Consider the following 11217-nt stretch of genomic DNA (forward strand, 5'->3'; position numbering starts at 1 on the left):
AGATAAGAAAGCAGAGATCGACATCCTGGCTGCAGAGTATATTTCCACAGTGAAGACTCTCATCGGCCCAGCGTGTGGAGCACCTCCAGAAGATCCAGAGCGCCTACAGCAAGTGCAAGAAGTACAGTGATGACAAGGTGCAGCTGGCCATGCAGACCTACGAGATGGTGGATAAACACATCCGAAGGCTTGATGATGACCTGGCGCGCTTTGAGGTTGACCTGAAGGACAGGATGGACGGAAGTGACTTTGAGAGCACTGGAGCATGGAACTTGAAAAAAGGCCGGAGTCAGAAGGAAAAAAGAAGCTCCTGGGGCCGAGGCAGGCTGACGTCAGAAGAGGATACCCCAAAGAAGAAGAAACATAAAAGCGGGTGTGAGTTTACTGACAGTATCCTATCTGTGCACCCCTCTGATGTGCTGGACGTGCCTGTGGATCCGAATGAGCCTACATACTGCTTGTGCCACCAGGTGTCCTACGGGGAGATAGATGATCAGTTGTGACAATCCAGATTGTCCCATTGAGTGGTTTCACTTTGCCTGCGTGGATCTCACCACAAAGCCCAAAGGAAAGTGGTTTTGTCCACAATGTGCTCAGGAAAAGAGGAAGAAGAAGTAAAGAAGAGGCTGTTGTGCTAGACTGAAGAGCAAGCTAATATATTTCTTCACTCATGTTGCAATATGATCTTTCATTTTAAAACTACCTTATTTTGACTGATATTTAATAATTCAGTGGCCAGTTGTAATTTTGGATGTTTCCTAAAACAAGAAGCCGCTGCACCATTTGCACAGAACAATCTCACAGGGACTTGCCACAGTGACTTTAGGAGCAGGCTCCCCCATCCCGAAACCTCCCAGCACTGGGAATGGCCACACCATCAGTGATGTGTGTCAGTCTGGGCTGTAGGCAAAGTGCATGGTGCAGGGTGGACACATTTTAACCTGTTACACTGCCACTGCTTTGTGACTGGAGGGTCAGCCTTGAGTGTGCACGGATTCCAGGACTGTCTGTGGCAGCATGGAAGCACAGCTGTTGCTCTGTGAGTAAAGTATTACCAGGCACTGCCCCATGCTGTGCTCTGACCCTTACTGGAGACCAGGGACTCTTGGTCGAGATCCCTCTGATGTGTCTGGAAGGGACTGGGGGCTCTTCCCAGGTGGAAGTACCCTCTGTCATCTTGTGCACCACCTTTTCCTGTGAACTTCCAGCCCCCCCCCCCCCGGAGATTGAGCTTCTGTTAGCCTCGGACTGTCAGTTACACATTCAGCACTGCCCAGCAGCGGACAGACAGACAGCCAGGCTGAGCTTCCAGCTCTCTGGGGATTCCTGCCTATATTTTTTTTTTTTACTGTGAAGATGAAATTATTGTACTAGCATGAAGGTCATGGGTCTGTGTGTCTATGAAGTGAGTCTGTCTACTGTGAGCTGATTGTAGAACTCTGCTGTGTTGCATCCCACTAGGCCAGCAGCTTATGTTCAAGGGGACTATGATTATGTGACATAATTTGTGATTTTGTGTGCCCAATAGCAGTTCTGGAATGAAGGTAGGAAACTGGAGTGTACTCTTTGTTTGACCCCGTCCACAAAACCAGTGTTGAACTGTCTTGAAATAGTTGGGGGATGTATACACAGGGCCTGTTGAGATGCATCTGTGGTGGTTCCTTAAGCGTGACAGGATCCTGAGAGCTACTGTTCACTTAGAATTCCTCTGGCATGTTCTTCAGTAACTCAGGCTCTCTGAGAAGAGTTGAGAGAGTCCAACCGGTTCCTGGCCTCACCTCAGAAAAAGACCTGCAAGACAGAGCTGGGTTATGCAATTTCTGATGTAAGAAGAGGCCGGCTTTTTATATATTGACAGGCACCTTGTTTTCTTCTGATGACCACAAACAAAGCACAAGGGTGTTGTCTCTGCCCCATACCCGTGTCACCATGGTCGTGTTCTTACTGGACGATGTCTTGCATAGTCTATCCTAGTGAAAGAGGGAGACAGGAGTGGCTTGTGTTTGTGCTACTGAATAAGTTGGTCCGCATTGACCTTTCCTGGACAGTAGGTACCAGGCAGGTTTGCTGTCGTCGATAGGCAACTGCACAAGCTTGTCTCTAGGCAGGAAGAGCTTTGGGGATGGGGCTGATATTCTTGGGGACCCCTCTCAGGGTTAGATTAGATAGACATCACTTAGCCTTTAAAAGTTGTGACGGACCTCCCTCCCTCCCCACAAAGACCAGATCTCATGTATCCTAGGCAGGCTCTGAACTCACAATGTAGCTGAGAATAACGTTGATCTTTTGGTCTTTCTTCACCTCCCAAATGCTGAGGTTACTTAGGTCTGGTTTTGTAATGGTAGGGACCAAACCCAGAACTTTTTTTTTTTTTTTTTTTTTTTTTTTGGTTTTTCAAGACAAGCTTTCTCTGTGTAGCCCTGGCTGTCCTGGAACTCACTCTGTATATGACCAGGCTGACCTCCAACTCAGAGATTCTCCTGCCTCTGCCTTCCAAGTACTGGGACTAGAGAGGCATGCCCCACCACTGCCAGCTCCAACCTAGAACTCTGTGCATTAGGCAAGCCCTCTCTTTATTCTTTTTACCATTTATTATCTTTCTTCAGTGCTTGGGGTCAGGCCTCATGCTTCCTTTTAATCTTAAATTTTAGATTATTTATTTATTTATTGGGAGGCAGGGCTTTATTATGTAAAAGACTAGCTTTGAACTTGCAGTCATCCTGCTGGAGCTAGGCATTGCTGGGATCACAGATGGCCACCACAGTGTCTGGATGGCTTTTTACAGTTTCTGTAAGGTTTTTAATCAGATCTTGCCTGGTACTGCCTTAGAAGCTGGGTTAATACGTGAGATTCAGCCTGAGGCAGCTGAGTCCTTTGATGACCAGAAAGAAGTGGTGTTTACTGGTGGAGGTGTTAGAGGCTGGATGAGCTCCATCTTCTGGCTTCCTGAGGTCATGCTGGTTCTTCCCCTGAGTTCTACCTGGGGCCATCCTACATATTGGCTTCTGACTTTTATTTATTTTGTAAGTTTCTATGATTATCTGCTTTTTGACAGTTACAATATCATGAAAATAAGATGCATATAGCTTGGCACAAAACAGAATTTATGAGTTTGGGGATTTAACTCCATGGTGGAAAAACATGCCCAAAAAGTGTGAAGTGCAATGTGGCATTGGCTGCATGTAGGTGAACAAAGCTGCCATCCAAGAGTGATGGTCTAGGTTTGGTCCCTGGCTACAAAACAGGGGGTGGGGGTGGGGAACAGAAAGGAAAATCTGTGGGTCGTTGCTGGTACTCTGATGGACGCCTTGTTCCCACTGCTGCTGTGTGTGAGCAAGGAGGGAACTTCAGGAGAAGAATTCCGGCACCAGCTCCGCCTCAGATTCAGAGAAGCCATGAACACACTGCTCAGCCCTGCTTCAGAAGCCCGAGTGTCTCCATCGCTGGACCAGACACTCTCATGCCTGCCGGTTGAGACCTGGCTCTTAAGCTGTCCTTGCTTCATCAACAGAGTGGGTAGGATGATCCCCACAGGTCACTCTTGCAGCTGCTTTGCCTGAGCCAAGGCTGGGTTCTCCCTGTGTAATTCCCCTTGTAAGTACATGAGTGTTTTGCTGAGAGGAAGGGAATCATCTTTCTTGTTTTCTGTGCACATTATCAATAGTTTATTATAGAAGAAGCATGATGAGTTAGTAAAAAACTGAGCCCCTAGATCTGTGAACATGTTAGTGATGTGATGGTCCAAGCAGCACTAACCATTCGCCTATCCAGCAGGTGGGGTCCGTAGGAAGCAGGCTGCCAGCCATGTCTTCCACTCTACAGTGAAGAGCCCTATGGTGTGAGGTTTTGTGGATGGCTGGGGAAGTGGGCATCTGCTTGCTCCTGTGTATACAGTATCTTGCCTTCTATCCCTCACCTGTCCCCAGAAGGCCTTGGCGGGGATGCTTCTTCAAGCAATAACACCCGTCTAGAGAGCAACTTCTCCATGTGATCACGGTGCCAAGGTTGGCCCTGTTAGAGGGCTGGGAGGTTAAGTAAGTCTTCAGGGTTTGAAATCAAACAGCGAGGAACCCTGTTTTTTATGAACAGGGATTGATTGGTCTTTACTGCCTATGCCAAGAGGAGCTTTAAAGCAGGCGAGGTCTAAGAAGTGTCTTTTCCCTCAGAATGTGCTGTGGTCATTGTTCTTCGCCACACTCCATCCTTCAAGATGGTCCAGCTTTAACATGAATGTCACATTTTATTTTCAAGGAATTATTACCTATGTCCCCTTTGTAAAGGAGAGATACTATGGTAAATCTTTTTATTAAATAATGTAAAGATGTNTATCTGTATTTTTGGATCATGGATTATGGATATATTGTTTAATAAATAAAGTATTTTGGGGAAGAAAAAAAAAAGAAGTAGGAGATCTAGACCCTTAAAGTTTTCAGGATTTCCCTTGAGGCATTAGAGGAGAATGTCTGGGCAGAAGATATCTCAATAACTGTCAGCCAATAGAGTCAGTTGTGGTCAGGAACAAAGCGTCTCCCCCCGAAAGCTGCTTCTTTATGATGCACCTTGAAGTCCCCTCAGACATCCATCTGCTCTAGTACATTCACAAACCACAGTCCACATGGGTTAGCTGCCTGCTGTCTACCAGCCATAGTCCCAAGTATGAGTTCAAGGAGGCAAGAGAATTCTCTCCTTGGAGCATGGGAACCTTTAGCAAACGGTTAAGTGCCCAGCACTGCTAAATTTCCAAGATAAGACAAAAAGTCTTTAATGTATTAATAAAGTAGATATAAATGTCACCTCACTGAAATCTTAGCGAGCCATGTCAGACTCCAGCTTTGGCACTGATAGTCCAAGCCCACATCTACTGTGTGCCTACGTTACACTTGACATTTCATTAACAGTTACAGAGAGGTCCCCAGAAGTCAGGTGTGGCATCTGCCTATAGTCCTAGCACTCATGAGGCTGAGACAGAAAAATCACAATTTTCAGGCCTTCCTGGATTACCTAGTAAGTTCCAGGGCAGCCTGAGATACACATTGAATCCCTATCTCAAACAAAAAGAAAGTCCACAGATGTAGGAACCCTTCGAGTGTGCCCTCTAGACTCATATTCATTATGGAAATGCTTGGATTTTCCTTAGGAACACTTTAAATTGGATGGGGACTATGGTAGAAAGAATGAGAGAGACCTCCCCTGCAGTTTCTGGCATCTCAGTACCAAACATGGGCTCTAACTGAACTTGTGAATGGATGAATTCTGCTAAACTCTCCAAAAAGACAAATAAATGTCCCCAGTAACCAAATTCAAAACCACCCCACTTATTTGTTTGTTTGTTTGTTTGTTTGTTTTTTGAGACAGGGTTTGTCTGTATAGCTCTGGCTGTCCTGGAACTCACTTTGTAGACCAGGCTGGCCTCAAACTCAGAAATCCACCTGTCTCTGCCTCCCGAGTGCTGAGATTAAAGGCGTGCGCCACCACGCCTGGCTAACTGCCCCACTTTTTAGAACCCTGCAATCCATCTACTTCAGGCATTTTGGTTTTTTCTTTCTTTTCTAGCCTCAGAGATGCTGGGCTAGATCACACTTCAGGCAGAGCCAACTTTTTATGTGGTGCTCACGTTGGGCAGTGGGCGTGTCTCCCAGCTCTCCATCTGAACCTTTGAATTCTTCCCAAACCTACGGTTTGGCTCTTCAGTTTGCAGAGAGAAAATGAAAAGGCAGAAGATAGTCTATGTTGTGCTTGTTGTAATTTATCACCTTGGCACAAACAGATCGTCAGATTAAGACTTGCAGAAGACTGGCCTGATGAAGTGCTGATGCGGGACTGCCCACACTACTGTGGGTGACACCACCCCTGGGCGAGCGGTTTGGGTTGTATAAGGCTGTACATTGAGAAAGCATGGAAAGCAAGGGAGTAAGCAACTTTCTCTGGGGCCCAGTTTCAGTTCCTGCATCCACGTTCCTAGATGAGTTACTTCTCTGACTTAGTGACGATGGTCTTTGATGTGGAAGTGAAAGTCAGACAAACGCTGTCCTCTCTGAGTGGATTTTGGTCAGTGTTTTATCACAGCCACAGAAGGGAGCCACTGCACGGGTGTTATGTAGCAATTTCCTTCAAGATAAAGCCTTCCATCTTGGAGCCAGGCTCCAAGACACAGGAAGTTTTGAAGACGAAACATTCCATTCTGCACAGTTAAGCTCAGGAAACAACTAGAAACCATCAGGAAGTTCCTGGTACTGACCTGATACCACCTTACCTACCTCTCTTCCGAAGCAAATATAACCAGGAAGGAGTGCTAAAAGACACTCTCAGGCAGCCTAAACTGCCTGGAAGAGGTTGTCTGAGCTATCTAGATGTAATCATCTCCAACATGTGGATCTGCCTTCAAGTTGTACAGTAAGTTCCAGATCTTGCAAGCTGTTACCCATGATGCAGGAGGCTTCTGATGATGCAGCTATCTCTGAGTCCTTTTTGCTCCTATAAGTAACTCTAATAAAACTCATTGGTTTTCCATGTTGGACTTTGGCAGTATCTTTACTACTCTGATCTGATGTAAGTTCCCTATCTGAAGTGAGTAGTCATTTGTTCCAGTCTCCCCAAGAGGAATGCCACACAACACCATGATAGGATTGGCTCTTTCCCTTAGGATAATTTCCTCCCAATCACAGTCTCTTCTACTTCAAAGACCTACAAACACACACACACACACACACACACACACACACACACACACACACATGCATGCATGCATGCATACATGTGTATAGACATGCACACACAATTACATGCATGTTGTCTTAGTGCTTTTACTTATGTAAGAGGATGCCATGACCACAGCAACTCCTATGAGGAAGCATTTGACTGGGGCTGGCTCAGACATTTAGTCCATTCCCATCATGGCGGGAATCATGGTGACATGCAGGCAGACTGATGCAGGAGAGATAGCTGAGAGGTTTACAGCAGGATCAGCAGGCAGCAAGAAGAAAGTGAGATGCTGGGTCTGGCTTGAGCATATGAGACCTCAAAGCTCACCCACAATGATGCTCTTCCTTCAACAAGGCCACACCTACTCTAAAAAGGTCACACCTCCATTCCCTATGGGCCATTTTCATTCAATCCATCACATTTCACTCCCTGGCAACTATAGGCTTGTAACTATATCATGATACAAAATGCATTTAGTCCAACTTCCAAAGTCCCCAGAGTCTATAGCAGTCTTAAACTTGTTTAAAGTCCAAAACCTCTTCAGAGACTCATGGCACTCTCTTAACTATTATCCCTACAAAGTAAAAATAAAAAAGTAGATCACATACTTCCAACATACAGTGGCACAGGATGTATATTTCTATTCCACAAAGGAGGAAAGGGAGCATAGTGAAGAAATACTAGACCAGAGCAAGATCAAAAACCATCAGGGCAAACTCCAAGTTCTGCCTCTTCATGTCTGATGTCAAAGCACTCTTCCGATCTCCCACTCCTCTCAGCTTTGTTGACAGCCATACGTTTCTTTCTCTTGGGCTGCTTCCACTCCCTGTTAGCAGCAATCCTTGGCAGGTATTCCACAAGTCTGGTATTTGGGATCTCCAAAGTAATCCTGACTTCACCTGCATAGCTTCACACAATGGCTTCCATACAGGATGCCCCTGACATATTCCTGGCCTCCGTGGCTTTTCTTAGTTGGGGAGGGAGATTTCATAACCCCTTTCTTGTATCCTTGACTCTAAAGCCAGAACTTTATAGTTGAAGCTACCAAGTTCTACTTCTTGCTGGGGCCCCCTTATTCAAATACATTTTCAGTAGGTTTCTGTTTTGTATGGTTTCCTTCACTGCCTACGCCTGGCTGTCCTGGAATTTGCTCTGTAGACCAGACTGGCCCTGAACTTAGAGATCTGCACGCCTCTGCCTTCCATGTGCTAGAATTAAAGATGTGAACCACCATGCCTGGCCCTAAGCTTTTCTTTAATCCCTTTTTACTTTTCTTTAACTCCCTTTTACAGATTGGAAGCTTAGCTGGGTGAGCTCTCCCTCTGAGGTCACCACTCCCTTTGTTCCACTTGGCAGGAGGCTTTTCTTTAATCTGGTCACACTTCCTGGGGCTCCTTTTCTCTTCCAACTCTACATTTTGTAGTTTTCCTTGCTCAGCTTGCTTCTTTTCATCATAGATCTGCCTAAGAGCAGTCACTAATAACCAGAGGACACAGTCTAGGCTAGGCTGTTTTGAAATCTCCTCTACAAATGCAGTTAATTCAAAATTCTTCAATTTAGCCTCAGGCAGAAGAACAAAGGAAAAAAAAAAAAAACAGCCACATTTCCACCCAAATATCAAAAGAACAACCTCTAGGCCACATATTAATATTCTTCTCCTCTGAAACCTCTTACATTTGGTAGTCAATGGGCTGGGCAGGCCTGCCTCTCTCAGTCTTGGGGCTTACAACCTTGAGGTGGCTGTTTTGGCCAGGGTGTGTCTCCCAGTTGCTGTCGGGAGTAGAAGGAAACCCAGCACTGCTATCCAGTGTTTGGAAAACTCTGTCCTCACACTTCTAAGACCTCTAAGCATTAATTACCACTCTGGAGGGATGCAACTGATGTGTCAAGGTGACTGTAGACCACTGAAGACCAAGAAGCTTCAAGCATCACAGCAGTGAGTGACAGAGAGGCAGCTGCAGAGGGTGAGCCACTCCAGGAGCTCAGGTTCTAGACTACAAGCACCAGGCTTAAATCTTAGTGAATGGGATCCAGTCCTGATAACCGAAGGTGGGGTGACATTTCCATCAGCGTTTCATTGCCTGACTCAACTCCTGCCCCTTACACTTTGGTCTACACAGCTGACTCTGCACAGGCTCCCCTCCCTGGGCTGGTAACAAATTAATTTCTGGCTCCCTAGCTTGTGGTTGTTCCCTATTCTATTTCCCTCACTGGTACTCTGCAACAGTGCGCTCTCATGCTGAGCCACAGCCCCTCCATTAGCCACACAATCCCAAGAGACAACAGTCAGTGCACTAGAGTAGGTTGTATTGCTAAGCTATGATGTTCAGTTGGTGAGGTGGAGTAAATATATAGCAGCTTCTGGCATTTTCAGCTTCTAGTAAGTTTAGCAGGATGTTGACTCGTTGTAAGTGAGGGAGTAACTGCAGTGTATTCACAATCATAGCTGTCGAACCCTCTCTGAAAAGCATTCACTTTACCAAGGAACATTTGGAAAGAAGTAACTGAACGTAAGCACTCAGATGCCTTACAGACCAGAGTGAAGAATATTTCCGAGGCTCAATGGGCAATAATTTGTGTGGTGGTTTGAAGAGGTACAGCTCCCCCACCCCCGTCCCGTAGACTCACATGTTTGAATATCCTTAGCCCATAGGGAGTGCACTATTAGAAGGTGTGGCCTTGTTGGAGTAGGTGTGGCCTTGTTGGAGTAGGTGTAGCTAGAGGGAGTGTGTCACTGTGGAGGTGGATTTGAGGTTTAATATGTGCTCAAACCACTCCCAGTGTAGAAGACTCAGTCTTCAGTTGCTTTCAGATCAAGAAGTAGAACTCTCAGCTCCTCCAGCACCATGTCTGCCTGGACGCTGCCATGCTTCCCACCATGATGATAATGGACTTAACCTCTGAGAGTGTAAGCCAGCCCCAGTGAAATGTTTTGCTTTATAGCAGTTGCCTTGGGCCGGGCGTGGTGGCGTGGTGGCGCATGCCTTTAATCCCAGCACTCGGGAGGTAGAGACAGGCGGATTTCTGAGTCCGAGGCCTGCCTGGTCTACAAAGTGAGTTCCAGAACAGTCAGGGCTATACAGAGAAACCCTGTCTCGAAAAACCAAAAAAAAAAAAAAAAGAGTTGCCTTTGTCATGGTATCTCTTCACAGCAATCAAACCCTAACAAAGACAGTTTGTAATTGCTAAAACAGAAATCTCCAAATAAAATTCTAACTCAAAAATCACCTCCCTCTGATTTGTCTTCCAGAATCCGTGCACCTCTTGCAAATTGCTTGGCTTTGTCCTCTTCCACATCTGTCTATAACTTCCTTCATTGTGTTCAGATATCCTCCTAGTCCTTGTAAATGCTATTATCTCTTTAAGGGCTCATACCTCCTATAAGCCGCATAGGTACTATAGAATGTAAACTTTGGGCACAGCCAACAGTGAGAAGACTCCCTGGGCGGAGAGACTCGTTGCAACGCCTAATGGCCAGAATCCGATTTCTGGGATCTATATGATAGAAGAAAATAAGAGACTTTTATTTATTTATTTATTTATTTATTTATGTTTGGTTTTTTCGAGATAGGGTTTCTCTATATAGCCCTGGATGTCCTGGAACTCAGAAATTCACCTGCCTCTGCCTCCCAAGTGCTGGGATTAAAGGCGTGTGCCACCACACCCGGCTGAAAATAAGAGACTCTTGAAAGTTGTCCTCTGACCTCTAGACCCACTGTGGCATATGAATGGGTACATGGACACATAGTAAGTAAATGTAATAAAAATGTAAAAATAAATGCTTTTCTAGAAAAATTTTTTCTAGAAAAACTAGACACAAAATATAATTAAGGATTATCCTAGATAATACCAGCAATTAGTCACAGAATTACAGTATTTGGTGGAGAGGCATGCGATCTAGGATTACCTGATCTATTTCTACCTCTACAATTCAAAATCTTGAATGGCAACAGCAGGTGGACTTAACCAGAAAGGGACCCATAGGATTTCTCTGTGTACTAACATAGTCCATGAAAAGGCTCAAAACATGAGACTGAAACCTCTTAAAGCTGTATCTAAAATATTTGCAATAAAATACTGGATTATAATGGGATTATAATGTTATCATACAGTAAAAAGCTAAGATTAGAGATTGTCTTAGTTACTGTTGTATTGCTGTGGAGAGACACCATGCCCAAGGCACCTTATAATGGAATCATTTCACTGGGCACTTGTTTACAGCTTAAGATGGTTAACCTGTGTTCATTATGGTGGAGAGTGTGGAGGCCAGCAGGCAATCAGGCATGGCAATGATGCTGGAAAGTATGTGAGAACCTACATCTGATTTATATATTGCAGGCAGAGAGAGCACAAGACTGCCTGGCTTGGGCTTTTGAAACCCTAAAGTCTACTCCCAGTGACACACCTCCTCCAACAAAGCCACACCTCCTTCAACAAGCCACACCCATTCCAACAGGCCACACCTCCTAATTCTTCCCAAACAGTTACACTAACTGGGGACCCAAGCATTCAAAT

The 11217-nt window shown here is 45.4% G+C and overlaps 1 pseudogene; it reads left to right on the forward strand.

Annotated features, from left to right (window-relative positions):
- LOC110316895 overlaps window positions 1-639 on the forward strand; it is a 2055-nt pseudogene extending 1416 nt beyond the window's left edge.
- Window positions 640-11217: the final 10578 nt, after the last annotated feature.

The sequence above is a fragment of the Mus pahari genome, chromosome 2 (assembly GCF_900095145.1).
Source record: "Mus pahari chromosome 2, PAHARI_EIJ_v1.1, whole genome shotgun sequence".
Taxonomy (NCBI): domain Eukaryota; kingdom Metazoa; phylum Chordata; class Mammalia; order Rodentia; family Muridae; genus Mus; species Mus pahari.